This window comes from Macaca thibetana, chromosome 16 (genome assembly GCF_024542745.1).
Source record: "Macaca thibetana thibetana isolate TM-01 chromosome 16, ASM2454274v1, whole genome shotgun sequence".
Taxonomy (NCBI): domain Eukaryota; kingdom Metazoa; phylum Chordata; class Mammalia; order Primates; family Cercopithecidae; genus Macaca; species Macaca thibetana.
Genome location: NC_065593.1, coordinates 74668639 through 74685581, shown reverse-complemented (window position 1 = coordinate 74685581; position 16943 = coordinate 74668639).

Below are 16943 nucleotides of genomic sequence, written 5' to 3'. Positions count from 1 at the left end.
AAGCAGCATGACAGGCCCTCCAAGATGGCCCCCTGGCATCTGTGATCTCCCTGTTTCCTTCTCAATAAAATGAATGCAGATCAAGCAACTCCTAGGGGTGAGCGTTCTGAAAGGGGCTGTGGGATAGAACACATCCCTGCATCCCCTGAAGAGTTAGACTCCAGCTGGAAAGACAGGACATATGTAGTCATCGGTTACAGTGGTAGCACCTAGTGAAATGCACCTCCTGGTATTCATGCCCTCTATCTATTACTTCACTGGATCTGGGCTGCCTGAAACAACAAAATGTGACAGAGGTGACACTGTGCCAGCTGTGCCAAGGGGCACACGTGGAGGGGCTCACTTCAGGGTGCTGGATGAAGAACAGGGCAGGAGGCTGGGCGTGGTGGCTCATGCCTATAATCCCAGCACTTTGAGAGGCTGAGGCGGGTGGATCACCTGGGATCAGGAGTTCGAGATCAGCCTGGCCAACATGGTGAAACCCCCATCTCTACTAAAAATACAAAAATAAGCCAGGCATGATGGTGGGCGCCTGTAATCCCAGCTACTTGGGAGGCTGAGGCAGGAGAACCGCTTGAACCCTGGAGGTGGAGGTTGCAGTGAGCTGAGATCGCACCACTGCACTCCAGCCTGGACGACAAGATTGAGACTCCATCCCAAAAAACAAAACAAAACAAAATAATAGGACAGGGACAGATGCTGGGCTTTGAAGACTGTGCAAGCTCTAGGGCTATGCCTTAGGAAACCTTAGTGGATTCCACATTTGTAGTCCTGGGAACCCTGAGCCACCATGCAAACAGCTTACTTTCCTGTTGGAAAGGCCACGTGGAGAGTGAGAGGCCCCTGAGTCTATATGGAGGAGAACGAGGGGCTCAGCCAGACATGTGCCCATGTTCAAGCTGACCCAGCCACCCTCCGGACTCTAGAGCTACACCGGCCGGGACCCCTTTACATGGGATTGGTGAAGCCACATCTTCAACTTATTCTTGGGTGTGCAAGATGCGAGTTAACATGGATCATTCTTGGGTATGCAAAAGATCAGGAATGTTTAAGCAAAGCAACCCATGTCTAGGTGAAGGCGATGTTTCCCCTAGACAGGGAATAGCACCCAGTATGCCCTGTTTAAATTCCAGACCCCCAGATTTGTGGGCAAGTAGCATTTTGGTTGTTTTTAGTCTGTTACGTAGCAATAGGTAGTAAAATCTCAAATTGTCAGGAAAAGTCAAATGTCCCTCAAAATGTTAGGAATCTGTGCCTTCCAACTAGCCAGGTTTCTCCAGGTCGAAAGCAAGGACATGTCCAGTTCTAACACAGGCAGGAACACTTCCTGTTGGGGAGTGAGCCGGAATTTCCTGGGAGGACCCCAGGTTTCTGGATCCTGGGTGGGTGTGGGGACAGGCACCCAGGCTGAAGGGCTCGCCTGTGTCTGTTCAGCCACGGCTGTGCTTCCCCAGAGAGGAAACATCATGGGAAGCTGCGTTTGAGGTGGGGGTGTCAGTGCCATGGAATCAGGGCTACCTCTACTGCACAGAGCACCGTGATGTCCCCTACCTTCCAGGCAATAGCAAAAACCAGAAGAGTCAGGCGGTAGCGAAAAGGGGGAGTGGAGCGGAGGGAGAGAGGGATAGAGGCCAAAAAACACCCCATGAGGCAGCAAGGGCAGCTGCCAAGGCTTCAGTTAACCCGAGACAGAAGCAGGACTCGCCACCCGGCCACAGAGGCTGGAGGGCTGCAGAAGGGTGCACATGCGAAGGGACTGACTTCAGGGCGTTGGATGGAGTACAGGGCAGGGACAGATGCTGGGCACTGAAGACAGCACAAGCTCTGATGGGGCCTGGAGGGGCCAGGATACTACACACACAGGGCCAGCAGGCCAGCACACGCGGAAGCAGCAGTGCAGGCGTCCCGCTGCGGATGTAGGCTGCTTGGGGCAGTGGTAGGTCAGTGTAGCGGGCAAGAAGAGCAGGTGGAAATGTGAATGCCAGGCCAAGGCAGCATATGGGCCAGGCTGATTGAAGGCTAGGCCTATGCCTGGTTCATCTTGGGCTCTCCAGCCCCTAGCACATAATAATAGGTGCTCAATAAATGCTTGCAAACAGATGGACTTTGCCTCTAGGTCACTGGGAAACACTGACGCTACCTCCACAGGGGTGACCCAAATGAAAGCAGTGAAAGGAATGCTGGAGTGGCCAGAGAGGCTGGCTGGAGAAGGCCCATGAGGCTTCCGCAGCCTCCCGAGGAGGGGAGGTGAGGGCAGAGCTGAGGAAGGGACAGAAGGATGCGGAGAGCCTCGTCCCCAGGAAGCATTTTGCCGATGGGCAGTCAGGGTAGGAGTGGATCCCTGGGGCCTGGGCTGTGGTCCAGCCTCGCCATGAAATCACCATGTGACCCCAGCAAGTCACCCCCATTCTCTAGGGCTCAGCTCCATCTCTGTGCGTCTGAGAAGTCAGATGAGAAGTTTCCCTTTCAGTCGGACTGTGATGCTGAGATTTGGTGACTGATGTAAAGTGTGGGTGGGGTGGCGTCAGGAAAGGGAAGGAGCATTAAGGGTCAAAGATAGTTTTGGGGAAGATGGTAGAGAAAATGATGTGGCTGTGGGCAGAAATAGGAAGTCTCAGGATAGGGAGCTGAGCTTGGGCAGGAAAGATGACGTGTGGGCGCCTAGGGGAGGCTGGGGAGCTTGGAGGAGACGAGGGCCCAACTCCACAGCAAACGGACAGTGGAGGCAAAAAGGACAGCCAACTGGAACATGCCCCCCGCAGCTGGGTGTGATAGGCTGAAATGTCTCCCTCCCCAAAATATATCCACCCCCTGATCCCCAGAACCTGTGAATACAAGGGTCTTTGCAGATGTGATTAAGTGAGGGTCTTGACATGGAAGGAGATTATCCTGGACTACATGGGTGGACCCTAAATACAGTTCTTTTATTTTCATTTTGTAGAGACGGGGTCTTACCATGTTGCCCAGCATGATCTTGAATTCCTGGCCCCAAGTGATCCTCCCGCCTCAGCCTCCCAAGGCACTGGGATTACAGGTGTGAGCCACTGCATCTGGCCAATGCAGGTGTCTCTGTAAGAGGGAGACAGAGGGACATTAGACACACCGAGGAGAAGGCCGTGTGAAGATGGAGCAGAGAGAGATTTGAACATGCTGGCCTTGAAGACTGGAGTGATGCAGCCACGAGCCAAGGAATGCTGCTGGCCACCAGAAGCTGGAAGAGACCAGAAACGGATTCTCCCCTGAAGCCCGCAGCCAGTGCACAGCTGAGCAGTATGGAGTTTAGACTTCTGGCCTCCAGAACTGTGAGAGAGTAATTTCTGTTGTGTAAGCTACCGAGGGTTTATGGTAATGCCAGCAGTCATTGGAAGTGCATACACTGGCCATCCCACAAATCCTGGGCTCTGAACTCACAGCCAGGTCTCTACCTGGGCTCCAGGTTAAGTGCTTTGAATGTGTTGCCTCTTACTCCTCCAATGAGCGAGAGGGGAGGACCCATTAGTATCCCCACTTCCCAGAGGAGGAAAACGAGGTGTCGAGAAGTCAGATCATCTTCCCAAGGTCATGGAGCAGGTCTGTGACAGAGGCTGATTCTCACTGAGACGGGTGTGACGCCAGGGGGAACACTTCACCATTCTGCCACTCTGTCCCCCAGCTATGAACATAGATTCCTAAAAACGTTATGTACACAAGGGTTCGAGTTCTGGTAAAGGAATTAGGGCCTCCCTCTCTCGGTACCCGAAGTCATAAAAGTTATTACGTATAACAACAGCATTTCAAAATCCCAACTCAGCCACGGGGTGATGGCAGGTTAGTTTGCGCTCCTCCCTCCTAACCCTGCTGTGCCACAGGACAGCAAACTGGGACCCTAAGAAGTGGCGGCTTGCTCCAAGTCTTAAGGCTGGTCCCCTGATGTTAGAGCCAGAATCAGTAGCCAGTTCAGAATCTCCCCAACCAGCACACAGAGTACATTTTCGGAGTAAATCAGGCAGCTGAAATGTGGAAAGAAATGGGGGCTTGGTCACATGATCCTTGCTATTGACAACAGTCCCAAGACCATAGTTCAGAATTCAACTATAAAATCAAATGTACTTTCCAAACACATGCATGATGCCTGCCCTCCACCAGAGGTGGAAGGTGGTCAGGCAAGCCAGACTGGGTGCCACCTAGGTCGCTGGAGATCAGGGGAGGACACTTGACCAGAACAGGCCCATTGCCTGACGGGTGGCCCATGAGGACTCCCTCCAATGGGGCAAAGTATTGAATCCACCAGACTGGCTCCCTGCAGTGGGCTGGACAATTTGTAGAGGACCGGACAGCAGAGAAAGAGACACAGGGGTGAAGGGGCAGGAGAAAACACCCTGTCGCCAGAGCAGCCTCGCATCCTGGCAGCTTTCCCTCCTCACTCTTCATCCTGAAGGAAGCCTCCCTGGGTTCTCCATTCTAACCACGGAAGAGTCGGCCTCTCACGTAGCCCTTAAGGCACAAAACAGAGTCAAATGTACACAGTAGGCATGTTTTCTCCCAGTCCTTGTGCTTGGCATCTTTGCAATCAGATTCCTGCATTTTTGATTCCTTTGTGAAGTGATACACTTACGAATGTCTTACTGGATTAATTTTGCTGCCTGTCACTCTAGCAAATCCACTTCGGGCCAGTCGGATTTGCCAGGGTTTGTTCTCCTTATGGGTCCAGGAGGGCTCCCGGGCGAGCCAGCTTCAGGCGGAGACCACAGCACGTCCCCTTTTTCATACTCCAAAAGCCAAAAGAAGATGGGGTTGGGGCAAGGCAATCTGGGACCGCATTTTCTTTCTATTAATCTTGCCTGAATTACGTGTTGAAAAATTAATGTTAAGGCCGGGCGCAGTGGCTCATGCTGTAATCCCAGCACTTTGGGAGGCCAAGGTGGGCAGACCACTTGAGGCCAGGAGTTCGACCAGCCTGGCCAACATGGCGAACTTTCATCTCTACTAAAAAAATACAAAAATGAGCTGGGCATGGCGGTGGGCACCTGTAATCCCAGCTAGTCGGAGGCTGCGGCTAGGACCCGGGAGGCGGAGATTGCAGTGAGCCGAGGTCACACCAGTGCATTCCAGCGTGGGCAACAGAATGAGACTCTGTCTCAAAAAAAAAAAAAAAAGAGACAAAAGTAAAGAATGTTAAAACCCTTGCCCATTGAGGAATGTTTAATATCTGCCTGAACACAATGCTAACTTTAAAAAATAGCTATTGCTCTTTGGCTTGAGTCACAGAGGGAAAAAGAAAAAAATTTAAAATTAAACAGCTATTGTGTGTTTTCCTGTAGTAAAAATAGAGGAGAGCTGAATTCTGTTGGGCATGGAGTTAATAATAATTTACACCTGTGGTGCTCAGCCAACCACACGGTTGGGGTGCTGGCGAATTTTACCTACAGATCCTATTAATATAAGGTGAACTTCTCCATTTCCACCCTCCCACTTCAACCACCATCAACTCGACTCCTCTCTCAGGGGACTTTTAGCTCCACTATCACCGCAGGGTGGCAAAGGTGATGCCACAGCCCGAGAATTTCACACACTGGTTTCCAGATTTTTGGTTTTTTGTGTGTGTGTGTGTGTGTGTGTGTTTTGTTTGTTTGTTTGACCGAGACAGAGTGTCACCCTTCACCCAGGTTGGAGTGCACTGGCTCCATCCTGGCTCACTGCAACCTCTGCCTCCCGAGTTCAAGTGATTTTCCTGCCTTAGCCTCCTGAGGAGCCAGGATTACAGGTGCACGCCACCATGCCCAGCTAATTTTTCTATTTTTGTTTGTTTGTTTTTGTTTTGTTTTGTTTTGTTTTCAGTAGAAACGGGGTTTCACCATATTAGCCAGGCTGGTCTTGAACTCCCGACATCAGGTGATCCATCCACCTCGGCCTCCCAAAGTGTCAGGCATAAGCCACCACACCCAGCCTGGTTTCCAGTTTCTTGGTGGGGGGAAATTGCCAAAGCAAAACCCAAATGAAATGAAGAGGATGATAGAGAAAGAGGAAAGAAGGAAGGCAAAGCAAAGGGAGTGAAAAAGAAGTAGATAAAAATAGCCGCCCCTCAGCCTGGGCGACATAGGAAGACCCCAACTCTAAGTAAATTTTTAAAAATTCACCAGATGTTGTCGCACGCACCTGTCGCCCTAACTCCTCGGGAGGCTGAGACTGGAAGATCACTTGAGCCCAGGAGGCTGCAGTGAGCTATGATTGCACCACTGTACACCAGCCTGGGCAACCGAGTGAGACCCTGTCTCTAGGGGAAAAAAAAAAAAAGCTACCCCCAATTCCTATCCCATGCCTGGCACTGTAGTGGTTTCTGCATTTGATGTTTAACAACAAACTGAAACTACCTCATAGGTGTTACAGGTAAGGCAAGCAACACCCAGTGAGGCTGGATTTGCCTAAGGCCACACAGCTTAGTAAACACAGAAGCCTGGATCTGAATCCAAGTCCCTCTTAGGCTAAAGCCCATGCTCTTGTTTACTGGTCACAGAAGCACCCTACTCTCATTCCTTAAAGAATCTCACAAAATAAAAGAAAAAAGCAGCACAGCAATTCTCTAGAAAATCCATTAGCAGGCGCGGTGGCTCATGCCTGTAATCCCAGCACTTTGGGAGGCTGAGGCTGGTGGATCACCTGAGGTCAGCAGTTTGAGACCAGCCTGGCCAACATGGCAAAACCCCATCTCTACTGAAAATAGAGAAATTACCAGCCTGGCCAACATGGTCCACCCTGGCCAACATAGTGAAACTTTATCTCTATTAAAAATACAAAAATTAGCTGGGCGTAGTGGCACATGCCTGTAATCCCAGCTACTCGGGAGGCCAAGGCAGGAGAATCACTTGAACCCGGGAGGTGGAAGTTGCAGTGAGCAGAGATTGCGCCACTGCACTCCAGCCTGGGCCACAGAGTGAGACTCCGTCTCAAAACAAACAAACAAACAAAAAATTTAGCTGGGCATGGTGTGGGCACTTGTAATCCCAGCTACTCGGGAGGCCGATTCAGGAGAATTACTTGAACTCGAGAGGCAGAGGTTGCAGTGAGCTGAGATCATGCCACTGCACTCCAGCCTGGGCAACAAGAGTGAAACTCCATCTCAAAAAAAAAAAAAAAAAAAGAAAAAAAAAGAAAAGAAAATCCATTAGTCAGAGTTGAAAGCTTGAGTGAAAAAATGTAGTGAGTTATGTCCTATGCTGGAATCAGCAGTTTGGATCTCTTGTATTGTTGAGCAAAAAGGCCATTAAAGAAATGGAGCACAGTAAGGCTGGCAAGAAAGCGCTGCCCTGCGGGGCTTCATTATAATGAGGCCACAAGGGGCTTCTGGCTGAGATGAAAGATCTTGATGGTCATGGATCCAGCATAACTCAGTCCTTCACGCCTTCTGGTGTGGCCCCTACTCAAGCCCAGGCTTTGAAACGGACTATGTTTACAACCTTTCCCCAATGAGGGCACGATCTCTTTATTCTTTCTCACTTTTTATGATGAAAAGTTTCAAGCATACACAAAATTTGAAAAAAGAGAATCATGAACACCTAAGAATAGAATAATGGACAATTAATATCTTGCCACTTGCTTTATTTCTCTGTCTCTGTCTCTCTCTCTTCCTCGACTTCCTCCTTGGCTTCCTTGATACCCCTCCCTCTGAGAGCACCCGCCTCTCTGCTGCTCCTACTCGGACTGTTCTCTGTCCTTCTCTTGAAGTCAAGGTTTCCTGCTAGCCCACTTTTCTCCTGATTCTAGGCAGTCAGTCCTCTAGGACAGGGGTCCCCAACCTCTGGACCACAGACCAGTATTGGTCCATGGTTTGTTAGGAACTGGGCCACACAGCAGGAGGTGAGCAGTGGGTGAATGAGGGAAGTTTCCTCTGAATTTACAGCCACTCTCCATTGCTTGCATTACCATGAGCTCCACCTCCTGTCAGATCAGAGGTGCCATTAGATTCTCATAGGAGCGCAAATCCTACTGTGAACTGTGCATTCGAGGGATCTAGATTGAGCGCTCCTTATTAGAATCTAATGCTCGATGATCTGTCACTCCTAGCAACCCCAGATCGGACCATCTAGTTGCAGGAAAACAAGCTCACTGCTCCCACTGATTCTACATTATGGTGAGTTGTATAATTATTTCATTATATATTACAATGTAATAATAATAGAAATAAAGTGCACAATAAATGTAACATGCTTTAATCATCCCAAATCCACTATCCCACCTGGTCCGTGGAAAAATTGTCTTCCACAAAACCGGTCCCTGGTGCCAAAAAGATTGGGGACCACTGCCCTAGAACAAGCTCCCTACAACCCATGGCTTCAGCCACTGTGCGTGCAGCTTACATTCTGTGTTTTTGTTTATCAGACCTCTCCACTGAGCTTGAGACCTGTAGATCCAGCTGCCGTTAGATACCCCAAAAGGACCTCAGACGCAGCATGTCCCTCAGAGCCTACCTGGCCCACCCAAGTCTGTTTCTCCCCCTAGATTTTCCATTTCAGGAATGGCTCCATCCAGTTGCTCCACCAGAAACCTGGGGAGCCTGCTAGGTTTCACCCTCTTCCCTCCACCTGCTGCTTCCAGGTGCTCCGTCCAGTTTTCTGCCTGAAGTATCCTTTTCATTCACCTCCTTCTAATTCCATTGCTAATGTATAAGCTCAGGTATCTTGCTTTTCCTGTACATCAGCAGCCCTCACTTTAGTTCTTGCCTCCGGCCAGTTGTCACCCTCACAGGGATTACTGTAATACCACTGAGGTCATGTCATTCTGCTTCTTGTTTTTCTTTTCTTTTCTTTTTTTTTTTGAGATGGAATCTCACTCTGTCACCCAGTCTGGAGTGCAGTGGGACAAACTTAGCTCACTGCAACCACCTCCCGAGTTCAAACGATTCTCCTGCCTCAGCTTCCTGAGTAGTTAGGATTACAGGAGTGTGTCACGCCCGGCTAATTTTTTTTTTTTTTTTTTTGACAGAGTCTTGCTCTGTCGCCCAGGCTGGAGTTCAGTGGTGTGATCTCGGCTCACTGCCACCTCCGCCTCCCAAGTTCAAGTGATTCTCTTCACCTCAGCCTCCCGAGTAGCTGGGATTATAGGCATGCCCTACCATGCTTGGCTGCTTTTCGTATTTTTAGTAGAGATGGGGTTTCACTGTGTTGGCCAGGCTGGTCTCGAACTTGTGACCTGAAGTGATCTGCCCGCCTTGGTCTCTCAAAGTGCTGGGATTACAGGCGTGAGCCACTGCACCCGGCCTCATTCTGCTTCTTGTAATGCTTACTGGTTTTTCATGCCCATGGGATAAAAGCCAAGGGTGTTAATGCGGCACGTGAGGCCCTCCATGACATGTTCCCTGCTCATTTCCTTAGCTTTACCTCTTGCTACTCATCCGCCACCTTTCTGTCTTCCAATTGGCTGGGGTTCTTGCTGCCACCCAACTTGTAAGCCCCACATGCCTCAGTGCCTTTGCACGTGTGGTACCCTCTGTCTAGGACTCCCTTCCATGCCTCTGTCTGACTCATCTTTTATCATAGTCTTTCTTATTTTTGTTTCCCTTACTAAACAGTGAACCTTTGAGGGGTGGGGATCAGGGAATTGTTTCTCCTCCTTACCCTCATCACTTTCCAGAAGGCTATTCAATGAAAAGTGCTTGATCAAAGCTAGATAATGAAAGAACTCCCAGCTTTCTTACTGACACAATGTTCCACCATCTGGCATGCAGCCTTTCCTGCATCTTAAGTCTAGGTAAAGTTAAGACATCTTTAAAGCCCGAGCCCAAACACCTTCTCTTCCACAAAAGTATCCCTGCCAGCCTGGGCAACACAGTGAGACCCTGACTCTACAGTAAATAAATAGTTGGGCACGGTGGCACGCACCTGTGGTCCTAGCTACTTGGGAGGCTGAGGCAGGAAGATCACTTGAGCCCAGGAGGTCAAGGCTGCAGTGAACTGTGATCCTGCTTCTGCACTCCACCCTGGGTGACAGAGCGAGACTCTGTCTCAAAAAAGGAAAGGAAAAAAAAAAAAAAAAAAAAAGACTGGGCACAGTGGCTCGCGTCTGTAATCCTAGCACTTTGTGGGGCCGAGATGGGTGGATATCCTGAGGTCAGGAGTTTGAGATCAGCCTGGCCAACATGGTGAAAACCCGTCTCTACTAAAAAGACAAAAAATTAGCCGGGTGTGGTGGCGGGCACCTGTAGTCCCAGCTACTCGGGAGGCTGAGGCAGGAGAATTGTTTGAACCCAGGAGGTGGAGGTTGCGGTGAGCCGAGATCGCGCCACTGCACTCCAGCCTGGGTGACAGAGTGAAACTCCATCTCAAAAACAAAAAAGAGAGAGAAAAAAAGTGTCCCTGATTCCACCTAGATGAAAGGAATTGCCTTTCTCTGAAGGCTTGGAGCATTTTATCTAGTCCCCTCGAATTATCTTGGCTTAAGTATTTATGCACCTATATTTTCTCCCCTGCTGGACTGTAAGCATCTTAAATTCAACTCCATCTGTGGATCATTTTCTTATCACCCAAAGTGTCCAGCCCATGGGTGATGTGGTAGATATTTAACAAATTCAGTCAAATTCTACAAACATTTTTTGAGCACTTATATATACCCATCAAGTTACTAGACTGAGGATTCAGAGGTAAATGAGACAAATACAGTGATCTCTGACTTCAGGGAGCTTACAGTCTAATCTAGAAGTCAGACTAGAAGACAAATAGTTACACATGTGATGACTGAAATCCGTGCAGTAGGTGAACTCTTGTAAAGCAAGCAAGGAGAGGCATGCTCTTTGCAGGTCAAATGCAGGGCTGATCTTTTGCCTCTAAATGTTTATTTTTTCTTCATATAAAAGTAACCAATCCTCTTGGTAGAAAATTTAGAAAACAGAAAAGTGTAAAGAGGACAAAATACTTTGTGATTCCTATCACTCAGAAAAGCTAACATTTTACCATATTTACTTTTAGTCTCTTTGCTAACTTTGTGGAGTGACTGAAGTCTCAAATTCTTTGAACAGTCTTATTGAGATATAATTCATATACTATAAAATAGTATAATTCATATACTATAAAACTGGAGAACCAGTCTCCATACTGGTAGGTAATCTTCACAGTCAGATTCTCATCACAGTGTGATTCAGATTTGAATTAGGTGAGTCCGATGGGCACTCAAAGAGCTTAACAGGAGCATCTGTGTAGCAATACTGAGTTCACAGCACAGTGGAGTGGAGGAGCTAAGCATCTGTGAACAATAATAGCTTCAAAATAACGTAGAGAGGTCAGGCGAGGTGGCTCATGCCTACAATGCCAGGACTTCGGGAGGCTGAGGTGGGCAGATTATAAGCTCAGGAGTTAAAGAAGCAGCCTGGGCAATATAGTGAGACCTCATCTCTACAAAAAAAAAAAAAAATTAGCCAGGTGTGGTGGTGCATACCTGTGGCCCCAGCTACTTCAGAGGCTGAGGTGGGAGGATCAGTCAAACCTGGGAGGTCAAGGTGGAAGTGAGCTACGATTGTGCCACTGCACTCCGGCCTGGGTGGCAGAGTGAGACCCTATCTCAACAAATAATAGTAATAATAATAATAATAATATTAATGTAGAATGATTTAAGTGCCCTGAAAAAGCAATAACATGGGATAAGTACTCAGAGAAAGAACTGCTTCTAGCCCAGGATGTATAGCAATTGGGAAATCCTCCTTTGAACTAGTCTTGAAGGATGAGTAGGGTTTGCCACGTGGCAAACAGAACAAGAGAGGTGTGGGGCAAAGGAGCCATCTAGTTTAGCTGGAGTGGAGGAAGCTGGAAGGGAAGGCCGGTTAGAAAAAGGTTGATACAGCTGGGCACAGTGGCACACACCTGTAATCTCAGCACTTTGGGAGGCCGAGGCGGGCGGATCACAAGGTCAGGAATTTGAGACCAGCCTGACCAACATGGTGAAACCCTGTCTTTACTAAAAATACAAAAATTAGCCAGGCATGGTGGCGCGTGCCTGTAATCCCAGCTACTGGGGAGGCTGAGGTGACAGAATCGCCTGAACCCAGGAGGCGGAGATTGCAGTGAGCCAAGACCGAGCCACTGCACTCCAGCCTAATGACAGAGTAAGACTCCGTCTCAAAAAAAAAAAAAAAAAGAAAGAAAGAAAAAGGTTGATGCTGGGTCCTGAATGATGTGGATGCCATGCAGGGAGTTTGAACACTCTTCTGTCTCATGCACTACAGAAAGGAATAATGTCCGGTATTCCCGTGTTGGATTAACACTTCTTATTTCCCTTAAGTTGGGCATCCGGCTCTTCCTCTAGAATGTATTTCCTTTTTATATTGATGTGTGGCATCTTCCCCCAGACTATAACCTACTACAAATGCAAGGATTGCCTGCAGAAAATTAGCCTTCATCTGTAATTTCATTAATAGAGCCAATCTGTGGGTGCTGTGAGGTTCATTTTTTCTTTCTTTCTTTCAAGATGGAGTCTTGCTCCATCGCCCAGGCTGGAGTGCAGTGGCGATCTCGGCTCACTGCAGCCTCCACCTCCCAGGCTCAAGCGATTCTCCTGCCTCAGCTTCCTGAGTAGCTGGGACTACAGGCACATGACACCACACCTAGCTAATTTTTGTATTTTTAGTAGAGATGGTGTTTCACCATGTTGGCCAGGCTCGTCTCAAACCGTTGACTTCAGGTGATCCACCCGCCACGGCCTTCCAAAGTGCTGGGATTACAGGTGTGAGCTACCAGCGCCCAGGGAGGTTGATTTTTTCAGAATAAAATTTCAACTAAGTCTGATGGTAAAATCAGCTAGTTAATCCCACAAAACTTACAAGAACTGGGGATTTTCCACGTAGAGTAACAGGAAAGTAAAACGAAACAGCGACTTTTTCTCCCCTCAAGGTCAGCAGTGCTTGGCCTTCAGTTCATCTTATGTTCCTTCTCCCTTTCACGAGTTGGCAGGGGCAGAAAATCAAGCGTGTCTAAAGCTGCAGTGTAGGTCATTACGGCTAAAGCTGCAGTGTAGGTCATTACGGAAGAATCATCAACTTGATAGCTTCTGTTTTCCTACCACGAACATTCATGGGGAAAAGAGAAATCAACATACTCCTCCACTCAGTATAAATGTTAATTCTGTACACAACTTCCCTCAGTATTCTTGTGGCAAACAGAGAAGCTGAACACAGCCTCCTTGAATGGCTAATTTGTATCACATACTTGTTTGAGCCTTTTGTTTTCTTGGTGTACTTCAAAGAAAAAGGAACACTGTGAAACATTCTTGCACAGCATTTGCATGGATACCCCTTACTCCAACCACAATACCGTATTTCAGAGGCCCCACTAATTTCTGAGGAAAAATTACAGCGTGTACTTTTATTTAATTAATTTATTTATTTAGAGCTGGAGTCTTGCTCTGTTGCCCAGGCTGGAGTGCAGTGGCACAATCTTGGCTCAATGCAACCTCCCCATCCCGGGTTAAAGTGATTCTCCTGCTTCAGCCTCCCGAGTTGCTGGGACTATAGGCGCGTGCCACACCCAGCTAATTTTTGTAGTTTTAGTAGAGATGGGGTTTCACTGTTAGCCAGGCTGGTCTCGAATTCCTGACATCAGGTTACCGCCTAGGCCTCCCAAAGTGCTGAGATTACAGGCGTGAGCCACCGCTCCTGGCCTTTATTTTTAATTTTTTTTGAGAAGGAGTTTTGCTTTGTCGCCTAGGCTGGAGTGCAGTAGCACGATCTTGGCTCATTGAAACCTCTGCTTCCCAGATACAAGCAATTCTCCTGCCTCAGCCTCCCAAGTAGCTGGCATTACAGGCATCCGCCACAGGTCCGGCTAATTTTTGTATTTTTAGTAGAGACATTGTTTTACCATGTTGGCTAGGCTGGTCTCAAACTCCTGACCTCAAGCGATCTGCCCACCTTAGTCTCCCGAAGTGCTGGGATTACAGGCGTGAACCACCACGCCTGGCCTATAGCGTGTATTTTAAAACACTGCCCTAGGCCATCTGTTTTTTGAGAATTTGCCAAATTTCCCAAGTCACCAAAACAGACCTCTGGTTTAACCTGTAAACCTTGAGTTTCCTACGTTCTCAGGACCGAAAAGTCTCCCTTTTCTTTTCTAACAACCCACTCTGTGGGCAATGAAACAGGTCATTTTGGGAGAGCATCCTGTACTGACACGACATCCCACGGTGCCAGTTAACCGGGATTGTGCCCACTTTGCTACACGAGTTTGTATTCTTCCTTTTTACACAGATAAATATCCCCTTGTTCCAACAATAGCATAAAAAAGGGTGTTTTTGTTTTTTAAATGACCTCTTGGTTTGTTTGGGGATTCAAATGCTCAAGTGAGTCTAGTTTCAATTTTTAAAGATCTTAAATCTCTCCCAGAAAGACTTCAATGACCTGTTTCCAAAGTCACAGATTTTTAGATATTAATAGTTAGACTCAAAGTCCAAATTTTCTATTCCAGTTTCTCGAGATCAACATAAATTTCATGTTAGAGGTGGGAACCTGGAAAATAATTTTTATTTGCCGGAGAGGTTGGAGCCAGAGCAGCCAGGAGTACAGTCATTAATTTCCTCACACCTGCTTTGCAACACCAAGAGAAAGCCCTTCATTCTGTTTAGGGGAAGAAAAGTACAAGCACAGCTTTATCTATCTGTCTATTTACTTAGAGACAAGGTCTGGATCTATCACCCGGGCTGGAGTGCAGTGGCCCGATGTTGGGTCACTGCAACCTCCACGGCCTCCCGAGTAGCTGGGGGACTACAAGCTGATGCCACCATGCCCACCTAATTTTTGTAAAGACGGGATTTCACCATGTTGCCCAGGCTGGTCTCAAACTCGTGAGCTCAAGTGATCCACCAGCCTTGGCCTCCCAAAGTGCTGGGATTACAGGCGTGAGCCACCGAGCCCAGCCATAGCTTTCAATACACGCCAGTTGAGAAAAGGTGTAAACATGCCAAAAGTGATTTGACAACTGCTAACTTAGCAGAAAGTGTAGAGGGAAAAGATGAGTAGCAACCACAGAAGGTGCACTTGATATGATTTGATGAGAATAGTTTTATCTCTGTGGCTCCCAAACCCACAACCCAGTCTTTTTTTTTTTTTTTTTTTTTTTTTTTTTTTTTTTTTTTTACAGAGTCTTGCTCTGTCGCCCAGGCTGGAGTGCAGTGGCCGGATCTCAGCTCACTGCAAGCTCCGCCTCCCGGGTTTACGCCACTCTCCTGCCTCAGCCTCCCGAGTAGCTGGGACTACAGGTGCCCGCCACCGCGCCCAGCTAGTTTTTTGTATTTTTTAGTAGAGACGGGGTTTCACCATATTAGTCAGGATGGTCTCGATCTCCTGACTTTGTGATCCGCCTGTCTCGGCCTCCCAAAGTGCCGGGATTACAGGCTTGAGCCACCGCGCCTGGCCCAACCCAGTCTAATCAAGTGAAAAACGCCAAATTTCAACAGAGGGAGATTCTACAAAACACCTGACCAGTACTCTTAACTGCCAAAGTCCTCACGCCTGTCATCTCAGCAATTTGGGAGACCGAGGCAGGCAAATCGCTTGAGCTCAGGAGTTCGAGACCAGCCTGGGCAACACGGCGAAACTCTGTCTTTACTAAAAACACAAAAAGTAGCTGGGTGTGGTGGCATGCACCTGTAATCCCAGCTACTTGGGTGGCTGAGGCAAGAGAATCACTTGAACCTGGGAGGCAGAGGCGGCAGTGAGCTGAGATCGGGTCACTGCACTCCAGCCTGGGTGACAGAGGAGTGAGACCCTGTATCAAAAAGAAAAAACAAAAATAAAAAACACCTGCCAAAGTAATCAAAAACAGAAAGTCTGAGAAACAGGAGTCTGTTAATTACCAAGAAGAGCTGAAGGAGACATGACAAGTAAATGTAACGTCGTGTGCTGGATGGATCCTGGAACACAAGTAAGACATTAGGGGAAAACTAAGGAAATAAGAACAAAGTATGGGCTTCAGTTAATAACGTTATCAGTATTGGTTCATTAATTATGACAAATGTACCAAAGTAATGCAAGACGGTAACTACGGGAACTATTATAAGGGGTGTGGAGTATAGGGGAACTCTGCACTGTCTTCAAATTGTTCTGTAAATCATAATCTAATGTAAAGTTTATTTTTTTAAAAAAAGATGAGTGGTCAATGTTGGTTTGTCTCCAAACGTTAATTACAACAGACGTAACAGAATTATTAACACTGTCGCAGCTGGATGAACTGAGCTCAGGTACACCCTAATACAGTTTCAGCGGCCATAAGAGCAGAGAAAACAAGTGGTTTCTCTTCCCCTATTCCCTTGTCAAAATATATTAAGTGGCTGAGAACTTCCTTGGAAGAAGTCCACATCTCCATTTCTAGTAAGAAGTTTCTAGACTAATATTCAAGCCAAGTGGTGCTGGGATTCTGCTGAAGTAGATTTCTGTGCTGTAACTGGGTCTCTAGATGAAACTTTTGCTTTCAAACTTTTAGCATCTGCTTTACGCTTTACAATTACCAAACTGTTAAATAACATCATAGTATTGAATCATTTACAAATGTTTATTAAATGTAATTTTTACAAAGCAAATATTAATAGCAAGAGGCAAATGTTTTGCAAAATATGTACAAAAGTAAAAAGCTGTCATGAACTAGCAACTCATTTTATAAAATCAAACCATTCTTTCCACTTTTAGACCTCCTTTAGAAATAATTTATTGCCCATCCTGAACTAAAGCACTGACAAAAAAATTTACAATTATCAGATAATGTGCTTAGTTCCTGGAAAGTTATAAAAAGACATATGTTTAAAAAAAAAAAAAAAAAACCCTAAGCCACAAGTATTTTATAGAGCTAATACAAATCATGTTTAGTTAGGTACAGTATCTATGGGGTTATTACAAAATATACTTTCTAAGGCTTCTTGTGGTCAATGAGCTCTCAGCAGAGTAGAGTAGTTTAGAAAAGCCATTTCAAACATTTTGCGGTTCTGCCTTCAAGTAA